Source organism: Ambystoma mexicanum, chromosome 7q (assembly GCF_040938575.1).
Source record: "Ambystoma mexicanum isolate Mex_15411 chromosome 7q, UKY_AmexF1_1, whole genome shotgun sequence".
Lineage (NCBI taxonomy): Eukaryota > Metazoa > Chordata > Amphibia > Caudata > Ambystomatidae > Ambystoma > Ambystoma mexicanum.
In genome coordinates this window covers 204,086,580-204,109,887 of record NC_090941.1, presented here as the reverse complement: position 1 = coordinate 204,109,887, position 23,308 = coordinate 204,086,580, and positions in this window count along the sequence as shown.

The window sequence follows — 23,308 nt, the reverse complement described above, 5'->3', positions numbered from 1 at the left end:
ACTAGGTGTCTCTGTGGCATGTGTGCCTTAGCCTAAATTGATTTCTTTATGCATATGAATATTCACTAAAAAAAACGTTGTTAAAGGGACGTTATGGTTAAGTTGCGCTACTAAAAACCTATGAAATTCAGAAAAAAACTTTGTTAAAGGGACGTTATGGTTCCAAGTAAAACCAAAAACCCCCTGAAATGTGCCAGTTATGGTAAGCTAAGCAACCATAACTCGCGCCACCACCGTGCACTGCTAAGACTAACACACAGGACATCAAAGATGACATCACACATGTAATTGATGACATCACTGACGATATCACATGTGCATTTACTTTTCATGAAAAGTCTGTACAAGGGATTCTTATTATAATGTTGACAAAAAAGTTTCAAGGATCATTGGAATAAATATCATGAGCTAATTAGTGCATTAAGCAATGCATTGATATAAATAGTATTCTATTATGAAGTTCTATCCAGTATACTAAGCTACTCATGCAGAAACATAGGCAGCGTGTGCAGCATACATGATGAAGGTGCCATATTCATAATCTTGACATGTTTAATAATGAAATGATAACTGCTTTCTTATTAGAGTTTTGCGTACTGTGAAACATGTAATAAGTAGCTAATAAAACCCCCTTACTACATAATTGCATTATTACAGACAAAGCACAAAGAGACAATAACACATACAAATATGGGTATATACAGGGAAAGTGAAGTAAGCAAAAAAGCAGAAGTAGTAGCAGAAACAGTTCATAACCTAACTGATTATCTTTATGCAGATAAATATGCAGATAAATGATTGCTCTGTTTCAAAGCTGCTATTTAACCGATGCATATGTCTCACATGATGTGACTGGACCCGAAGGAAAGTGAAAATATGAGCATATACAGGGAAAGTACAGTAATAAAAAAACAACAGAACTGTCAGAAAGTGCTGATAACCCTATTGATTATCTTCATGCACTGAAAGGATTGCTGTCTTTCAAGCTTGTGTCTTCCCCTATTTATATGTTTCATATAATGTGACTGGACCCTAGGGGAATTACATAGAAGAACATACTTGAAGGATAAGTCTACAAGAACATACTTGAAGGATAAGTCTACAAATATAGTACATTTTCAATTTTTAGTTCCTGATTGTTACAGAAGAAAACCATGTGGCCTAGATATGTCAGTAAAGGAAAAAAGGGGGAGCCAGGCATGCGATGTCATCAGTGATGTCATCAATGCCATTCGTGATGTCCTCTTTGATGTCCTGGGTGTTAGTGTTAGCAGTGCACGGTACTGGCGTGAGTTATGGTTGCTTAGCTTACCATAACTGGCGAATTTCAGGGGTTTTTCGGTTTTACTTGGAACCATGACGTCCCTTTAACAAAGTTTTTTTTACTGAATTTCATAGGTTTTTAGTAGCCCAACTTAACCATAACGTTCCTTTAACAATGTTTTTTTACTCAATTTCATAGGTTTTTAGTAGCACAACTTAACCATGACCTCCCTTTATCAACGCTTTTTTTACTGAATATACATTTTCATAGTGTGAATTTGATATATGTTTACTAGGATTCCTTTACTTTATTTACATGTAACATAGAAAATACTGAAGGCCCTGCTAATGATTTTGATGTCCGCAGACTGTGTGTATGACCGCGAACGGACGCAGACAACATCAACACTACCCAAAAACTCAGGGGGTATCTTGTATTGTTCTATCATGCCATATAAACACTGCACAAGTTCAAAAAGCAGCACATAAACACACTATATGGAATAATAAATAAGAAGTGGAACCTATATATCTAACACATCAACCATCCATTTAAATACCATATGTAGTAAATAGGAATATATACGAAAACAAAAAAGATATGCCTCCAACATAATTACCTCACAGAAACTGCAGAGCTAGAAGCAACAGTAGACCTACACAACAGTACGAATACAATTGACCAAAACTAGTAATTAAACTTTATTATTCTTATATATTTCTAAACTTTTTGTATTAGGTACACTAAAATTAATATATTTTTGTTTTTCACACAGAAATGTGCAGTACTTGAAATGGCATGAGGAACATTTTCCACATGAGGAAATGTCTGAAGACAGTGATACTAATGGTAGACACTTCTCTATATAAGCAAATTAATAATCATTACTTTATGTGTACTTAACATATATATATATATTTATTCTTAACAGACCATACAAATATTGAAAATAATACACCAAAAGACACATTGGCAAAGACTCTGCAACGCATGGAACAGAAAATGGACATGCTCAAGGAAAAGGTTTTGAAACAGTTTGTGGAGGACCACATAAAAGAAAACATTAAATACCATTGTCCCACATGTACCTGTTCCCCCTCTCCATGTCCCAGTCAACTATCTCCAAACCCTCAACACCAAGAAAAACTTTTTGATGAGACTTCCATCCCTTCATCCCCTCCCATCATCCTCCCCAAACCCCTAATTCCCCTATATTTGTATATGTTTCTGCTTCCCCCTCTCTTTCATAAATTGTGTATCTGTATATAATAAAAAAATATTATGTTTCTTTTAATGAAAACCTCTGTGTCTTATTTTTTTTTTAAATGTAGTTAAAATGTCCATGGACAACGCGCCTGTCCGGAATGTCTGTAATTAGCAAAATGGGGGTCTCCTAAGGACACTATACCTGTCTTTACCGTTCGCAACCAAGATGGAACTGTTCTTAGAACACACTTGGTGTCCGGGATGTCCGTAAATGAACAAAATGGGGGTTTCCTAAGGACTCTATACCTGTCTGTACCATTCGCAACCAAGATGGAACTGTTGTTAGGAGACACCTGGTGTCCGGGATGTCTGTAACTGAACAAAATGGAGGAATCCTAAGGACACTATAGCTGTCCGTACCGTCCACAGCCAAGTTGAAACTGTCCTAAGAATACAGACGGTGTACGGGATGTCCATAGTCAAACAAAATGGAGGTGTCCTAAGGACACTATTCCTGTCCGTACAGTCTGCAGAACATCTACGCACATGCGCACCACAGCCGTAAATCCTGCGAACATCGCACCTGTCCGCACTGTCCGTCTCACTTGTGTCCAACTTTTAATTTGTTTGAGGACCTGAACACTGTCCGTAGAACACCCGCGCGCATGAGCATGACAATTCCCGTGCATTTGGTGTCCTGCGGACACCCGTTCCCTTTGCGGACATGTTCCCAACATCATCATGTGACCGCACCCACGCTGAGCGTGTGTCCTAATTTGCGGACACTGGCCCTCATTACGACCCTGGCGGAAATCGAAAAACGATGGCGGAAATGCAATACCGCCATCGAATAGCGCTCGGTGCGATTATGACCCGTCACCGTAAAGTACGATGCCATTAGCGACACCGTAGTGAACGCCAACGCTAACTGCACCAAGTACGCGCACGCGCGCCATGCGAAACCGTAATTACCACCATGGCGCAACGGTACGCAAATTCTGATCCTAGCGGACATTTACCTAACGCCATCAAGCATGGCGGAAAGTACCATTCCGCCATGGTGAGAAGAACGGCAAGGCGAACCAACCGTAAATGGCCCTACTGAGTGCCTGTACACCACTCCCTGGCCACATTGCACAACTCCTCGTAGGTGCAATGAAGTCACACAATGCAACCAGTGAAATGTACACGTCACCCATGCATGCCAACGAACAAATGAATGTAGGGGCTCCAAGTGCCTTGTGAGTGGCCATCCATATTTGCCATGTCACCATTGCCGTACTGATGCAGCACAGGCACGTGAAGGGTCAAGTACAGCAATATGAACTGAAATATGAGACAAAACAACAACAGGCCCCCATCGCTTGACACCATTGTAAGGCAACATTCAAACCAGTAACCTGAGGGAGACTGCACCAGCCCTGTACTCTTGCCAGTAAACAAACCAACCATCAGCATAAGCATGTACCACACAAGTTGGCAGAGTGACTGAGCAGCCAGGCCCATCTCAAGAGGGGCCAATGGGAGCTGCAGGGCACAGATGGCACGAATACAGAAGCTATTCCAATGGACATGACCTCAGTCTCCCTCCAAGAAACGCACGCAAACACAGGCACCTGTGACCAGCCATATTCTGATAATCACATCATTCCACCAATCCACCTGGCTGACCGGCATCTGTTACACAAAAGCTAATCCCCCGCCCCTGAGCATGACATCATTAAAACAGTCATAATGGCAGCCCCTATCCCTGACCTCACTGGGCTTCGTAGGCAAACGCGCCCAGTACAGTACCACGCAACTATAACCAGAAGCCGGAACCCAATGCAGATCTACTCACAATACATCGCTCCACAAATAGGAATATGCTACATTACTTGCAAAGAATAACGCTACACGTTTAATATCAGAATAGAAATTTAATGCACTACAAAATCACCAAGCCCATACAGCCATTAGGTCATGAACTCCAAAATACATTTCAGTATTGTGGGCTGCATCCGTAATAAATGACCAGCTTCTGCTTGTGTGACGCCCTGTTCCTTCATGGTACACAGGGGCTACATACACGTTCAAAAAGGCAACATGGAAGCGCCTAGAACCGCAGGGCCGTCCCATTAGGTAGGCACTAGTCCAGCTGAAAGGTCGATATGTTGCTCCTAGCCACTAGTACTGCGTAAGGGCATGTGGCCCATTGGCGATCGTCCCATAAGATCGTAATGGTGCTCCACTGATTAACACGAAGCAGCAGGTGTCGGGAGTAAAAGCCATCTGCAGGAGTGGCATACAGATGGCAGCGGCAAAAGGGGAGGAGATACCTGTCACCCAAATGAAATGAAAAAGAATGGTATGGGCATTAGAACTTAATTTGAATTACTCACTTCAATGATCACACTAAATCTACAGCCATATGCATGTTAGCCCACTCAAAAGGATCATTCCCACCCAAAAATCACTTGCGAATCATAACTATATAAATCGAGGTGAATACACTATTACAAACGAGTGTTTGTGTGCATGCGTCTGTTAAAACAGAATCCATTAGATGGGATTAGTAACGTGCATAGACACAAGTGTTTGAAGGCGCGTCGAGACAGTGAGGGTTCAACAAGGGCAGATAGACGATGGTCCCACTATGGCAGCTCTGCATCACATAGCGCAGGGGAAGTGGATAGATTCCAAAAAGCCATGTACATGGTAAACTCTCAATTAAATCATCTGTCCATGCATCCATACATCATACCCTCATCCCGGTATGAAAACGCCTGATTATTTACTCACATAACATGTGAAATTTCCATTGAGTCTGTGCGTAATGCAGTCTGCAAAATCCACTGTGCTCCAGCCCGGAATTCTAGTGTTGTGAAGTAACATGTATTTGGGAACGTCCTGCCTTATCGTCCACTACGCTATTGCGCATCCCATACTATTCATATCAATCATTGCATTCTCGCCATGGCCCCTGTCCCAAGGACATTAAACAATAGAACTTAATATCTGCAGTCAGACCTGTGGGCGTCTCCTCGCCGCTAGCTGAAAACCGAAAGCGCTGTCCTTCGAATTCCGCATTTGCAACATCACGTCGAAAAGGCATCTGTGACCGCTTGAAATCACAAATTCATCCATGTAGTGCGGCAGCGTGTGAAAATGGCAACTGGCTTCACTCACAAATGGGACGCCCCGCCCGTCGGTGAACCTCGGTACAGTGCTGCATGAGGGTCCAGCGTTAATCGAGTACTACATTCCACTGACCCTTCACAAGTTTGTTCGCGACTGTAAAGATAGTATGTGAAACAATGGGACCATTGCAGAATGAACATATGAACCAATATTCCACTGCCATCGGGATTAAATACATGATTGTAATAGCAAGATGCCATGCGTCGAATTGCAGCGTTGTGTGCGGGACGTGCTCGCCCAAAGGGGATTGCAGCTTGCACAGGTGGAATGAATCACCACAGGTGGAGGCCATACAGCCTGAAAACACATAAATTGCACACCCAACACCCTCCCACAACCACACCCACTCCAAAATGCTACCGGCAGGACTAGCGATGTTGGCCCTGGGGGACCTGATAGCACTGCAAGTACTCCAACTTCAAGAAGAAGACGAACACCAACTACTACAACAACCGTCCGCACAGAGGAGACGGAGGAGGAGGAGGAGGGCAAGGCAGGGCCAGCAAGGCCCACCAGCACAGCCACTACCACCACGCAGGCAGCCCGCAATCCCACGCCTCCGAGCTCATCCGTTCAACCTCACTGATGAGCAGATCCACACCCTCTACCGTTTGGACCGGGACACCATAACCGCCATTGTGGACATGACACACGCTGACCTTGCCAGCATGATAGATAGGCCAACCGCCATCCCACCCCTACTGAAGGTGGTGTCTGTACTACACTTCCTGGCCACAGGCACCTACCAGCACACAGTCGGACAGTTGCATGGCATTTCACAGCCACTGTTGTCACGGACACTATCGCAAGTGCTCGATGCCCTCCTGAAGCACGCAGACGACTACATCTCTCTACCACGCTCGGAGCAGGAAATTACGAACACGAAAGTGGGATTCCATGCACTTGCCGGCATACCGGGTTGCATTGGTGCCATCGACTGCACCCATGTGGAATTGGTTGTGCCACATGCCATGGAGGCCCAGTACCGCAACCGAAAACAATATCATTCTCTTAATGTACAAATGGTGTGTGACTCCAACAGGATCATTACACATTGTTGTGCCCGATTTCCTGGATCAACCCATGATTCTATGGTCTTGAGGAACTCTACAATACCACGCTACATGGAGCGACACGCAGGGAACAGATCCTGGCTACTCGGTGAGTCTCATTTCATGCATGATAATGTGGGGTATGTGATGCGGCAATGACCTGGCAGGAAGGGGGGGGGATGCGTACGTAGCTATGACATTCCACAAACATCCTTTATTGTCCACATACAGGTGATGCCGGGTATCCACTGAAGAGATGGCTCCTTACACCACTCCGGAACCCACAGAACCAGCATGAGGAGGACTACAACCATGCCCACTCACGTACCCGTGTAGTCATAGAACAGGCATTCGGCCTACTGAAGACTCGTTTCCGCTGCCTCAGCAGGTCTGGCGGGGCACTCCTGTACCGCCATGAGAAGGTTGCAAAGATGGTCATGGCATGTGTCATGCTACACAACATGTGCGTACGTAGAAATGTGCCCATGCCCCCTGACGCAGAACTGCAAGCACCTGAAGATGGTCATGATGAGGGTGGGGATGTGGCAGCACCTCAAGGAGTCCGCGAGGCACAGGAGGGCCGTGAAATTCATCAGATTCTCATAGATTCATGCTTCTAGCACTCACGCCTGGTGGCTGATACATGGACACGGGACTTGTGGCACGGTGTGTGTCTGGAACATGCACAATATGGACTGTACGCCTATAATGGCCTCGTACACAAAGATCAATGTCCACACATCTCATTGGATGATTGTGAAATGTTTATAGCATATGTGAAATTATGTTACACACCCCATCGACCCGCCACCCAAGAAAGCCCAACACACCCCCTCCACCCTCCTACCTCCCCCCCGAACACCAGTGTCCAAAGATGCTCATTGTCAGTGGGCAGACGCTATTGCAAGCCCCCTCTCCGGGTATCAGGGGCACCCCTGCCTGTGGAGCGCAGGTTCCTCCCAGATCTACGTTGGGGGCTGCCCTGGACGGAACTTGCAACGGATGATGTCTCTGCCTGCTCACGTCCATGCATGTCCCTAAGGGTTTGTGAGAGCTCAGTGAGCACACGGCGCACAGCGGCAAGTTCAGCACATACGTCTTTGGACGTCGCATGCAGTTCCCCCATCAGGCTCTCGGTGCTTCTCTCCATTTGTGCCCTTAGTGTCTCTGTGCTTCTCTCCATTTCTGACCTAAGTGTCTCAGTGGATGTTTCTATGGCTGCCTTAGTACCCCCACATTCATCAGCATGCTCCTTGAGGAGCGTGGCCAGTTGCTGCTGTTGCACGATCACCTGGTCGAGGGACTGTTGCCTCTGCTGGGCCATGGCCATTTGCGGTGGTGTCACAGAGGGTCTGATCACCTCATGTTGCCTTGCCACAGGGCTTGTGGGGGATGGCCAGTCGTCATCTTGTGGGTGCCCCTGCGTGGTATCCTCATGATGTACGGGATGAAACAAACAGGGGGATTGAGACAGGTCATGGATGGATCCTACATCGACAGCACCGTTTTCTGTGTCGGAGCATGCTGCCATTAATGCAGTGTCACCTATGGTGCTGCTGCCACCAGAAGCAGTGCCTTCTGTGGCATCCATTGGGGGGACCTGTGGTGCTGCTGTTGTGGGCATGCTGGCTGCTGGGGTGCCTGTTGAAGTCCCCTCCTGTGTGCTGCCACTTGATTTGTGCTGCTGCCGTGTCTTGATCCGTGCAGCTGAGCTGGAGGGTCTTTGGCCGTTGGTCTTGGCCCTCTTTGCAGGTGTGCTGGTAGGGGTGTCCTGGAGCTCGTCGTTTGAATCGGACCCTGTGTTGGAGTAAAGGAGGGCGAGCGTTATTTATGGGTCTGTGGAAATTGGAATGGCAATGTATCACATGCATTGGGGTGGTACCTGAGGGTGATTTGGGTCAGGGCCTTGGAGGTGGTTTCATTTTTGTGTGGATTGAGGATGCAGTTGTTTTGCAGCCTGCAGTTAGGGTGTGCATGCTGCACGTGTAGAGGGTGTTTTTAGGATTTTTAATTATTTATGTATTTAATGTGAGTTTTAAAGTGCGCTATCAGGCCAATGTATGTGGACGTTCTCCTGGACATGTGTTTCTGTTGCACTATGTGGACACATGGTACTTCACATGATTGGACATTGTGGATTTAGCATTGTTTTATTTGGCCCACCTACCTGATTCTTCGGATGTCTGCACTCCTTTCTCCATCCCTCCGACTCCCTCTATACTCTCCATTCCAATGGTGGAGGCACAGATTTCTTCCCAGGGGGTCAACTTGATGGGTGATTCCGATCCTCCCCCGGTAGCTGTGGCAATGTTACGGTTGGCAGATAGTATGCTCCGTACGCGTATCTGCAAGTCGTCCCATCGCTTTCTGCATTGCTGTGGGTTGCGGGGTGCGGTCCCCACCGCACTTACCCGCTGTGCCACCAGGGCCCATATGGCCTTCTTGTTCGCAAGTGCCGTCCTGGTCATTTGCGTCGAGAAGACGACGGCAGCATTCTCCTGGAGGGTCTCTGTGAGCACGGTGAGTTCCTCATGGGAGAAGTGGACCTGCCGCTTGCGGTCGCACGCTTTTTTAGCAACTTTTCCCATTTTTATTGTTTTCACTAGGGTGGCTAACGGGTTGGGATGTGTCTCAGGGTAGGATTTTTGATGGTTGTGTTGGGATTCTGATTTTATAGGTGTACGGCGTGCTGTTTCCCGTTCCGGGACCATGTTTTTACTTCCGTTTCCGTATATTTACGGTCACCGTATTTTGCGATTCCCGCTCATTACGGTGACCGCTATGATGGGTGGCGGAATTGCACCTAGGGCGCCGTACGACGGCGGTGAGGGGCGTTTTGGGGACATTTCCGCTATCGCGGACTTTGCACTTCCGCCATGGCGTAGTGCTCGTGTCCGATGGGTCAGAATTAGCCGCACTTTACTCCGTCGTGCAATGGCGGAAACGCTATTTACGCTGTGGCGGTCCCGTCAGTTACTTTCCGCCAGGGTCGTAATGAGGGCCACTGTCCGGATCCACAACATTTTAAAATAACTTTTTCAGACAATCCAAATTATTTTACAGTAAAAATTCACCATTGCACATGTCCCAGACAATGACCCTGGCTTTCCACATACTTTTTGAAACTTTTTGAACCTTTTTGGGTGTTCGATCTGTTCATGAAGTGCACCCCTCCACCCCTATAAAAGGCCACACCCCAGAGCTGATCTTCATTGTACTTCTGGCTATTGCAAATTGACTTTTGCTGCCTTTGCTGCTCTTGTTGAGATTATCTCATCAACCCTAATGGCATCTGTTAGGGAGAATTCTCTGTTTAGGCTGAATTTCCTAACCTAGTGAGTCCCCCAGCAGCTTTCTGGATTTCTGGAGTTTGTTTTTTTCTCCTGCCAAGAGTGAGACTCTTTTCTCCCACACTTGGACATGATTTGTGGTTGATTTCTTTGAATGTCAGTGTGTTCTATGGGCTATGGGGTCTTTTACTCCATAGGGTCTCATGTGGTGATTGGCCCAAGTGGTGAGCCGCCCCGTTCACCACTTAGCATGTTTGAGTGACAGCTCGCTGAATGAATGGGGGTTTTTCTGCATAAAAACAGGGCTTTTGGGACTGGGACTTGAGAAGTCGCCACAGGACCTAAGAATCCGACGAGGGTAAAGCTGAGACGACCTGCAATGACGACACCTCCGGTGGAGCCCTGCTGAACCGACTCACCACTTCCCAATGACAGAGGAGATCTCCCTGCTGGAGAGTATTCTTCCCCTGACTGGTGGGAACAACCAGTCCCTTGCTTTTTCTTCGCTTCCAGGACATCTAGTGGTCGAATTGCCCGTGCAGAGCACCCCGGCAACCGGATAGCCACTAACAAATGTACCGCGACCAAAAGGTGCTACCGCAGCTGGTCTCTTCCCTGGTGGTGCAACGATCTTCAACTTTCCTCGATGACGAGATCACCTCACCTTCTGGCAAAGCCCCGACTTGCATCCACCACCAGCAACAACTGCCCCCGCCGGAGCTGTTTCTTCACTTACAAGGTACTGTGTCCACCTGGCTTCCCTTGTGACGGTTAGCGTGAGGTGTCTTAAATCCTTACCTTTCCACTGGGTCGCCTCCAGACCTTCTTAACTTGTGTTCTAAACTGGTCCAACCTTTCTGTGACATTTTGCTACAAAGACTTGAAGTGCATTTCCACTGTGATACTTTTGGGACATACCACCTTGCCTCTCTCCGAGTGGGCCTGGCCTCTGAACTTTGTGATCTACAGTAGACCCTGCCTTGCCTGTCTTGCATTTGCAAGTGTTAGTAAAAGTGTTGGTACTGAGTTGGTTTCATACCCTGCCTTTTTCTCTCCCGTTCTAACGATTATTAGAGTGCCATCTAGGCTAAAGCACTCACCTCTGTCTGCAAATAAGTGGTGTCTTTGAACCTAGACTTGTCGAAATATAGTTAAGGGATTGATATATATTTATAGTAACTGTGATTGAAGTTGTTTGCCATATTAGTGCCAGTGTGTTTTTCATAGATGTGTTTTAAAATAAATAATTATATATCTTTACACCCAAGCTCTGATCCGTGTCTGCTTGTTCTACTGTGTAAATTGCCCTATTCTGTATACTCCAAATACTGCCTATCTCTTCTTGAGAGAAGTCTGACTGCTCAGCCACAGCTACCAGGTAAATCTAGGTGGTGCAGACTGCTACCAATTGGGTTTACCGCTAACTCCTGTAGACTTAAACTTTTTGCAGTGGTCCCAGAGGCAACTGCACAGGTTTCTGCCTAACACTGGTGTACAGCGGTGGGATTTGTATCGAGTATACAGTTTAGAGTGCTTTTCAACACTTTAGGATAACTAACCACAAAGCTTAGCACTAAAAAGCAACTTTCAAAAAAAACATGTCTACTATGGAAGTTTACAGTCAAGAGTCCTTGTCAGATAACAATACTGAGAGTTTGAGAGCTCTCTATAGACAAGAGAATCTTTCTGTAAGAGGCAAGAAAGTAGAACTGATAGCGAGATTGCTGGAAAACCAAAGTCTGGGTAATGGTTCAGAGGAACCAACTTCTCCAGCAAATGTAGATAACAGTAATAGTTTTGATCTAAATCAGAATTCTGATGATAGTGATGAAGAGGCTGAAGAGGAAGGAGAGGCTAATGAAACTGTCCCCCTACCCCTCTGTCTGCCTTACCAGCTGTACCTACTGGAACTATAGCAGGTCCCACACTAAGTCCTCAAGTCCTTGAACTAGAAAAAATGAAAATAGACTTGGAATTCAGAAGGATTACTGCTCAAACTGAACAGAAACACCAAGAAATGCAACAAATTCTTAGGCTCAGAGAAATGGAGCTCAAGCATGAGTTAGAAATGAAAAAGTTGTCTGTTGAAACTGCTTCTGTCTCTGGCGCCTCTAGAAGTTCCAGTCCCAAAAGACCCCGGATGCCTAAGGAATTAATTGTTATGTATGAACCAAAGTTGGATGTGTTGGATTGGCTGAGTTTGTTTGAGTATAATCATGGGCTCGAGAACATCACAGGTAATGAGCTACTTACCTGGTTGTTCTCTAGGCGCCCCCCTGTTGCAACTGATGTGGTAATGGAGTTGGGGGAGGAGGATAGGAAAGAGTATGAAAGTGTGAAACTAGCTCTGATAGCTAGGTTTGGGAAGACCCCTTCCCAGTATCTTTAGAGGTTTAGATCCCTCAAAAAGCATGATGGTACCCCTTGGGCTACCTGGGTGAGTGAAGGGTTGAACAACTTAGAGGGGTGGATTAAGGGTTACAAAGTGAACACTTATGAGATTATGAAGAATCTTTTTATGTTGGAGTCTATTTATGATGCCTGTTCTCCTGAGCTCAGACAGCACTTGGCTGATTCGAAGGAATTGGATTCCAGGAAGCTAGCTAAGGCTGCTGACTTGTGGGTTGCCAACAGGGCTACTCATAAGGACTCTGGGGCAACTCAGAAAAAGGATGAGGGAAAACAGCCTAAAAAAGACTCAAAAGAGAATTCTAATAACTCAAATTCAAAAGAGGGCCCCAAACAAAACCATAAGGGTAAGCCACAAGGAAAACCACAACAGAATAGTGTACCTTCTGGTGCCAAACCAGAGGGAGGCCAGAACAAGTCACCATTCCAGAAAGCATTCGGTAAATGCTTTGTTTGTGGCTCTACTGACCATGTGAAAGGAGATCCCAGATGAAAGGGTAAACCTTCAGGGGTCCAGCTTGTCTCCTTAGCCTTCGCTCCAGAGGAGGAAGTCCAAATGGCAAGTGGAAACTTTCTACTACTGGCTGATGAACCCAATGGAGTCTCAGCCAGTGTTTCTTTAGTATCTCTGGGTTTGTGGGAACAACATAATTTAGATGTCTATAATTCTATCCCAGATAATACTAAAGAGTATTATAAGGACAGTGTCCAGGTGAATGGTCAGGAGACTCCTGCCATTAGGAACACTGGGGCCAGCATAACTGTGGTGGATACATCTTTTTATCAGGATGAGGATGTTGCTAAGGCACCCAAATGCCTCACCAAGTTAGCTGGAGGGCCTGTGCAGATGCTTCCCCAATTACCAGTTCTCATCCAGTGTAATGACATGACTGTGAAGATACCTGTCAGCATACAAAGTGAGGTACCAGGAACGAGTTCTGTTGGGTAACGATTTAAAAACTCTCAGAGTTGTGTCTCATACCCCCAGACCTCTGAGTAAACGGTTACAGGAGCTAACCAGACCTGCAAGGGAGAGAACCATGAGAGGTACTCCCCAGGAGATGATGAAGAAGGATATCACTCCTGCTCCACTGGAATTGTCAGCTGCTGTCTCAAAGAAATCAGAAGCGAAAGGGAAACCTAAAACTTCTATACCGAAACCAGCAGCCAGCACTTCAGTGCAGCCAACAAGGACTTCCCCTCGGTTGTCCAAAGTTAAACCCGTAACTCCCCCTCCAGCTGAGGCTGAGAGGGTGGTACAACCCTGCGTGGTAGAATTAGACTCTGAGAAAGAGCTAATGGAGGGCCAGGAACTCATTGGATATCTGGATCCTGTTGACCATCCTGAGCTGCAGTCGTTACTGGCAGAAGGTGGACCCAACAGGGCAGACTTCAGTAAGGGACAGAGAGAATGTCCAACTCTGGAAGGTCTTCGCCACCAGGCAGAAGCTCAGGCTGAAGGGCAAGAGCCTGGGAAATACAGGTTGCACTGGGAAGATGGCCTCTTCTACAGTGAACCGACCGAGACTGAACCTGGAGACTACAAACAGCTTGTAGTACCCCAAGAGAACAGACAACAGTTCTTGCAGTTAGCCCACGAGATTCCTTTGGCTGGTCACTTGAGTTTCAAGAAGACTAAGAAAAGGCTCTCGCTCTACTTTTATTGGCCAAAGATGGGGGCCGAAGTAGAAAGACACTGCAGGAGCTGCCACACCTGCAAGACCTCTGGTAAGGTTGGCTCCAAGAATGTGGCACCTTTAGTGCCTCTCCCAGTTGTGGGAGTCCCATTTGAGAGAGTAGGGATTGACATTGTTGGTCCCCTTGATCCTCCAACCTCCTCAGGCAACAGGTTTATACTTGTTGTAGTAGACCATGCTACTAGGTATCCTGAGGCAATTCCTATGAGGACTGTTACAGCTCCGGCTGTGGCTAAGGCCTTCCTTGGTATTTTTACCAGGGTCGGGTTTCCTAAGGAAGTAATCTCTGACAGAGGGTCAAACTTTATGTCCCACTACATGAACATGAAAGCCATGTGGAAAACCTGTGGAGTTCCTTACAAGTTCTCAACAGCTTACCACCCACAAACCAATGGGTTGGTAGAAAGGGTCAACCGAACCATGAAGAGCATGATAGGTGCTTTAGAGGACCCCCTTAAACGAAAGTGGGATCTTCTACTGCCTTGCCTTCTATTTGCTTATAGGGAAGTCCCTCAGGATGGAGTAGGTTATTCTCCCTTTGAACTTCTCTATGGCCATCCCGTCAGAGGTCCATTGGCCCTGATTAAGGAGGAGTTGGAGAGTGCTCCTTCCCCAAGCCAGTCAGAGTGACTGACTACGTGATAGGTCTCCGAAGGAGAATGTCACACATGATGGCGGAAACAAGTGATAACTTGAAAGCTGGACAAGCATTGGTCAAGCACTGGCATGATCAAAAGGCTAACATGGTTGAGTTCGCTCAAGACCAGCTAGTTCTCGTTATGATCCCAACAAGGCAGAGGGCCTTGCCAGACAAATGGATGGGACCCTTCAGAGTTGTGGGTAAACTTGGAGAGGTCAACTACCTGGTGGACTTGGGCAATCCCAAGGAGGCTCCAACCGTCTTCCAAACCAACCGACTCAAAGCGTATGTCTCGAGACCTGATGTAGGAGCGTTGCTTCTAGCATCATCAGAGGAAGAAGAAGAGAGTGAAGCTCTTCCGGATCTCCTCAGAGGCTTACCTTTGGACGAAAAGATTGAAGGAGTAAATCTCTCTTCAAATCTGACACCTGAGCAACAAGAAGAGTGCAAATCTACGTTGAATCAGTTTGCCTCTCTGTTCTCACTTTCACCAGGCTTGACCCATTGGGGCCAGCATGAGATACTCACTGGTGACTGTCTGCCAGTCAAAAGCAGAGGATACAGAATGTCAGAAAATGTAAGAACCCACATCAAAGGTGAGGTCAGCAAGATGCTTGATCTCGGGGTAATAGAGCCCTCTACTAGTCCATGGTCTAGCCCAGTTGTGTTAGTGCCAAAGGCAGGATCTAAAGAACTTAGATTCTGTGTGGACTATAGAGCTCTTAATGCAGTCACCAAGACTGGTGCCCACCCTTTGCCAAGAACAGATGAGTTGGTGGATAGACTTGGTTCCGCCAAGTTCCTCAGCACATTTGACTTGACGTCAGGTTATTGGCAAATAGCCCTGACAGACCATGCCAAGGAGAAAACTGCATTTTCTACCCCAGTGGGCATATACCAGTTTAAGGTAATGCCTTTTGGATTGAAAAATGCACCTGCTACATTTCAACGGATGGTAAACCAGGTTCTGAATGGGATGCAGGACTTCTGCATGGCATACTTGGATGACATAGCAGTATTCAGCAATTCCTGGGAAGAACATGTAACCCACCTGAGAGATGTTTTGCAGGCTCTAGGACGAGCCAATCTGACCATAAAGGCGAGTAAATGCCAAATTGGACAGAGTAAGGTAGTCTATCTTGGACATGAGTTAGGAGGTGGAGAAATAAGGCCTTTGCTCAGTAAGATTGAAGCTGTTCAAAATTGGACAACACCTACTACTCAGACCCAGATGAGAGCCTTCTTAGGTCTCACTGGATATTACAGGAATTTCATTGAGAACTATGGGACCATAGCTTCTCCTCTGAATGTTATCTCCTCTCCAAAATTCCCTAAAAAGGTTAGATGGAACGAGGAGTGCAATCAGGCCTTTGAAAACCTGAAACAGGCTCTTTGCCAAGCCCCAGTACTCAGAGCTCCTGATTACCACCAAACTTTCATTGTGCAGACAGATGCTTCAAATGTAGGAATAGGTGCCGTACTCAGTCAACTGGATGGGAAAGGTAGGGAACACCCCGTTTGCTTCATCAGCCGCAAGCTGAAGGATCCTGAAACAAGGTGGGCAACAATCGAAAGAGAGTGCGTTGCTATCGTGTGGGCTCTGAAGAAGTTTAGGCCATACTTGTATGGTTCTACTTTTGTCATTCATACTGACCACCAACCCTTGAGATGGTTAATGCAAATGAAAGGGGAAAACCCAAAACTACTGAGATGGTCAATCTGCCTGCAAGGGTTTGATTTCACCATTGAGCACAGGTCAGGGTGTCACCACCAAAATGCTGATGGTCTCTCTAGGATGTATATCATCGACTAGAGGTATGAGATTCATCCAGGAGTGGATTAAATCCTCCTGTCCCTTAGTCTGGGGGGGGGGGCGAGTGTTAGGGAGAATTCTCTGTTTAGGCTGAATTTCCTAACCTAGTGAGTCCCCCAGCAGCTTTGCTGGATTTCTGGAGTTTGTTTTTTTCTCCTGCCAAGAGTAAAGCACTCACCTCTGTCTGAAAATAAGTGGTGTCTTTGAACCTAGACTTGTCGAAATATAGTTAGGGGATTGATATATATTTATAGTAACTGTGATTGAAGTTGTTTGCCATATTAGTGCCAGTGTGTTTTTCATAGATGTGTTTTTAAATAAATAATTATATATCTTTACACCCAAGCTATGATCCGTGTCTGCTTGTTCTACTGTGTAAATTGCCCTATTCTGTATACTCCAAATACTGCCTAACTCTTCTTGAGAGAAGTCTGACTGCTCAGCCACAGCTACCAGGTAAATCTGGGTGGTGCAGACTGCTACCAATTGGGTTTACCACTAACTCCTGTATACTAAAACTTTTTGCAGTGGTCCCAGAGGGAACTGCACAGGTTTCTGCCTAACAGCATCCGTGGCTGCTGTTGATACATCTGCCTCAGCACCACCCCCAAACCCTCCACCACCACCTCCCCAAGGGCCTGCAGAAGGTAACAGGCGTGAGGATGTAGAGAACGAGGATGAAGAGGATGAAGAGAATGCGGTCAATGAACTCCCTACTAGCAGCACACGCCGGGATTCTTGGGTGTGGTGGTTGTTTACCATTCATGGTAACATGCCAAAAGCACGTGCAAACAAGGTCACCTGCAAACAGTGCAAAATGGTGCTGAGTCGTGGGAAACGTGGTTCGTACAGCTTTGGTACGACATCCATGAAGCAGCACCTAACGTCGTTCCACAGTGGGGACATTCGCTAGGTTGTACCTTGTGATAAACGTAGTAGGTCGAGTTCCTCTACAGCATCCTACGTTTCCACTCCTCTCACCATAAGAGCCACTCCTGTGGGAGAGCGCATCCCTCCAGCTGCTTCACAGGCCATTCACGATACTGTTGACCCTTACCTTTCAAGGGTCACAATATTGTGTATGTACTGCGACGCAGTACTCTGCAGGGGGGAGAGTCTTCGGAGTGCTTTTGAGACTATGGTCACGGAGCACCAGAAGACCTGCTACCTACCTAAGTAAGGCCCACCCTACATCTTCCTCTCTCCACCTGCCCTTTCTTATCCCTGTGGTTGGTGTACCTTCCTTACCCTCCTCTCCTAGTGTGTCATGTATAAAAAACCAAAAAAAATATAAAACAACAAAAATTGAAAAAAAGGCTTTTTTCAGGGCTGCCTTTCACAGTTTAAAAATGGAAGTGGCAAATAAACAGTGTAGGGCCCTGTGCATTTTTTGGAAGTCCACGGACAGTCCTAGGACATATAAAGTTTTAGGGTGCTGCCCTAGCAAAACCAATGCACTTTTCTCTGGGAGGAAGTGGTGGCTCTGAAAAGAGCCTTTTGGTGGTGTTTTTGTGTGTTTGAAAAACTTGAAATCGCCAACATCTACTGCAAAATAGATGACTGTAATTCCAAAAAAGGTTGCAATGAATTTTGTACATTTCTCAGAAAAATGTAATTGCCAGCATAGGTAAGATGGACTCCATCTCTGCGAAAGATGTATGTGCTACGAAACATAATATTTTCATTGTGAAAAGAGGACATGCCAACATCTCTTAGAAAGGCACAAACAGCCATATTGACATTGCACCTCGCTTTCTCCATTTGTGGACCAAATGAAGAAGAACGCAGCCACATTTGTCTTTGCTCAATACGAGAAAAAATTACTTGGGAATTTGGAAACATGTCCATGACCTTCCCAAGTCCTTCTATCATTGCAAATTGCAAATAAATTCCAGACACATGTCCTGAACTGTTCCCTCAACAATGAATTATAATTATGTCTGGATGATGCTCTGCCTCTAAAGTAGCACAGAGAGGTACCAAGTCCAGCCACTTCATTCCATGCACTCCATGCCAGTGCACTTCCACATGAGGGAATCCAAGATGTGCAGCTACTCCACAATGTCCTGCATGCACCTAAAACCAATGTATCGATGAGTCTTCCAAAATCCAGATAATCTGTTTTCTGAAACACACAGCCATAGCTATCTGTTCTTCTCTCAGGAAAAATACTTTCTGACAAACTCTCTCCTTACACAACACACCCATTAAACTTTACTGACCAATCCCTTGCTCTGCTCATTCACATTTGCATGCCTCTCCACCCCAAAACCCCTGTATGTAATATGCACTGTCCACGGACTACAGCCATGTCCGCGGACATATAAAAAATCTGAGTATGGTGAATGTAAATTTAAATAGTGTGCCCCATTTCCCCTTTGAGGTTGGCTCTGAAAAGAGCTGTTTTTTGTTTTTTTTGCAGATGCCTGACAGACACCTGTTATTTTGTATTTTTTGGGGTTTTTTCTTCTTACTTTACTACTAAAATCTTCACATAACCTTCTCCAAAGCAACCCTTACATTCCAAAACAGCATGGCATTTCCCAAAAAAGATAAGGAAATGCCATCTTCTTCAAAATAAACAGCATTACTCGAATAAATATTCTCATTATTACAGAAAAACATACCAGCTCTAAGCATGAAAGCAGACATGTCTCCTTTGATTGCACACCTGGCAATGTTTTGCGGAGGACAAAAAACAGAGCTATTGTCCCATATTGCCCTAGGTAGTAATCCAGAAAAAATTACTTTTGCATTTGGAAGGATGTTCATTACTGCTTGAACCAACTGTTCCAAATCTGCCAACATAGTAGGGGCACTGACGTAGCCCAAGTGGAAAGCACCATAGTGCAAAACTACCAGATAGGGACTGTTCATCCTGCCCATATCTTCACAAACTTGTAGAATTCGCTCTACATTGCAATCAGGCAGAGCTCTCCACACCACCTCCACTCCTTTCACATTGAAATTGTTTGCCACATGCCTGCATTGAGCATACTGCTGTAAAGCATGCACAAACATATCTCTTCACTACACACAGGGCCTCATTACGACCCAGGTGCTAATGGGTTAATAGCGCCGTAAAAGGCTGCGGCGCCGTTAACCTATTAGCGCCTAATTACGAGGTCCCTTTGCGGGACCCGACCTTAACGGCTGGTGTAGACCAGCCGTTAAAGTAGGGACCCGCAAAGGGACCTTGGTGCTAATTACGGTGCCGCAATTTGCGGCACCGTACTTAGCGCCTTCCCCATCCCCATTGAGCCCTATGGGGCAAAAATGGGAATGGGGAAGGGCCATGGAGGAAGGGGAAATTACCGCCCGGCCAACCTTGTAATGGGGTGGTAATTCCCCCTTTCTCCATGGCGGAGTCGGTAACTTACCGGCATGGACCATGGTGCTAATAGCACCATGGTCTTCCGCCAGGGTCGTAATGAGGCCCACAGTCTCTTTCCACACAATTCCACAACGTCAACATCTGATTGGCTGATCCCTACAGTCCCCTTTCCATACTGGATTTACTGGAATACCCCGGATGTGGCACGTACTATCCGCGGACAGCCGCAGTGTCTGTGCGGCACGTAACTCTTAGACAGCCCTTCTACCCTTTCCACTTCACTCTCTCTGCCATTCCCTCATTGGATACAGCTATGCAGTCACACAACCATCCACCAATCACATCCAAGACTTCTATATCTAACTCTTTCATCAGAGTTCCGCACTTCAATTGTACTGTTGATCACTCTGAGTACAAGTCTCATATCATTGGAAAGCACCTACTACAAAAACTACTCTACAAGTCTCCAAGATTTTTACTTACAGCTGCATTAATATCCACATGCATGAATACAAGCTACAGGTATGCATATTTTATTCACAGTACATGTACAACTCTTATGAATGCATATAAACACAGTAATGCCACTAAACCTGCATAACCAATACATACATGCCAACCCTCCCAATTTAGGCACGAGATTCCCGATTTTTCATTGAAAAATCACATTATTTTTTACTGTCTCCCGCATAACCTATACATACATGCCAACGCTCCCAATTTAGGCGCGAGACTTCTGATTTGTCATTGAAAAATCGTACTAATTTTTACTGTCTCCCGCCTAAATTAATGCTAGTCCCAATGCAATCCTATGGGGAAAATAAATGTTCCCCATTGCTGTGGTGAAATCTACCTCTCAGGTGCTGCTGATTGTTGGCATGTCTGCCTATAAAATGAACTTATTGACATTTTTCCTATCTACTGAAATCAACTGTCACTTCCAAACCTGTCTTCTATCTACAACACACCTTTAAAAAAACAAGTGAATTTCATACACTCAAAATTCTACTCATTTGCAAAGCATGTTGAACTAACATATTGTAAATAAAATATAAAGGCTGCACATATCCCAATGAAATGCATGCATACACTATGTTCAGATATCAAACAAGAATACTACTACAAAAAACATACAAATCAACGTCTACATTAACATCAGTGCTATAAACACACACAATTACTAACTTCTTTCTCTTACAATTGCAGTGAAGACCACTCTCCTGAAACCTGCTCATTCCACAAAAAAAGAGTAAGTACAATACAACCTTAATATTCTTACTGTTCCTCGAACACACTGTGTGGTTCATTCATGTAATTTGCAAACCAAAAAAATGTAGATTGCTGAACCATTCTGCCCACAAATCCCCATTTATTAAACAGGGATTAGCAGGCAGAATGGCACACAAATCCCTGTTTTATTGGAACACAAATAACATGCTCAACCCCTAGAATGTTAGTATTACAAAACAAAGAACTGTTTTAATTGTATACCATTAGGTTTACTATTAATGCTTCTCCTCACCTCTAGCTCACTTTCTACTCTCATCTGAACTGCAGTTTAGTAACACACACATAGAAGAATAGCCTTCCCAATTAATTATAGCTGCCCAATCCACAATCACACACTACGACATACATCTTTCCCATCAAAATCAGACACTCATGCACACAACACACATACCTTGCAGAACGGCCCAATCCATAACTTCTTTTTTTTTTTTAACAGACCCCAAAGAATGCCTACCAAAAAGCAAGTCCATAGACAGGAACGCAGAAATAGAGCAAATGAAAATAAAAGTGTCCAAAATAAACATCCATCTCTACCAGAGTTTGTACAAAAAGTTCAAACAAAACAGCTAATACAGTTATTTAGCGAAACAAAACAAGCTTCCAGTACAGAAACTTTCCCTCCTCTATCAAAATGTAAAACGAAACAGAAAACGATTAATAAGAATTCGGCTACCACTACTGCTAAAACTGCTCTTATAAATCTTGTTATACTAGCAAGTAACCATACCAAAAAAGTATTTTAGCAAAAATATTCTGCCAAAGAGTCCTTCAGAATTTTATAAAAACAGGAGACAAATCATCCACAACCCTTCAAACCTACCATAGAAAATTAATCTTAGAAGCTTTGATAGACAGTGCAATCCTTCTCAAAAGAAAGTTATTCATTTTAGTGTTAAACAGAATGAAAGCACTAACAAAACTAACTACTAAATTACATTAAAAACTTCTCAATAAACGTAATATCAACAAAAATAACTTCTTAAATATCTGTGGAGGTGAATGGAGTCACACCACGAACACAGAATCCTATTTTAATGAAGAAGCATACAAACAAAACCAAACAAACATAATTGCCATACATAGCAGTGGACGAGGTTATGAAAAAATTAATAATACCACAATGGAACAAGAAGTACTGCTTACAAAAATATACCCAGAAAACTCAGAATTACCTCTCCATTCAACTGAACTAGAACGTCCAGTATACAAATGGCCATGCACGTCAATGTGTAACATTCCCAAAAAATCTTTAAAATCTTTACGCCAGTTCCTCAATCAGTATGTGAAAGGCAAAGACAAAATCAAAATGAAAGTGCTGCAAAATATGGATACTTGTCCGGTCCGCAAATACACAGGACTACAAGGACATTCATTAGCCTGAATTTCAGGACCTATTTGCAAAAGCACCTTCCATCATATCAAAATGATATCAACACATCATTCAACTATTAGAAATATAGTCTATGAACTGTACTATGCTAAAAGTCCTGCTTTAGCACTAGCCAATTTAAATAACACTCTTCTACATGGTACACCCAAAGACTACACGTAGAAATCAACCATATCCAGAGAAAATATTTTGAAAGTGAAAGCCACTTACAAAATGCAATAGCTTTAAAACAGAGTAACAACAATTCTGCACATGGCAACCTTCTACTACACACATACAAAAAAGAAATACTAAAATTTAAAAGTACATCTGCTGAAGTACCAAACCATGTATGTGTGTGTTGCCGCAGAACTTTTTATAAAAGTAACACAAAAACTGTAGACATAACATACAAGATAGAAGACAATGAAGATTCCAAATGGTTTGAATGAGCTCTCTACCTTATAGGAGAAAACAAATACGAAATAACAGACCCCTTAATACTTTGCAGATCCTGCACTACAAACTTGACAACAACCAAACCTCTTCACGTGCTATCACAAATAACTTGGAATTATTCCCACTACCAAAACCCCTGCAACAACTCAATTTATATGAGAGCATCATAATTCAAACAGTGCACCCATTTCAAGCAATAATACGCCTTCAACCAAAAATAGCAAAATTACCTCCATCTGAATTGGTAAAAGGCATTCATGGCAAAGTAGTTTATTTACCATTAAATCTGAAAGAAAACGTGCACA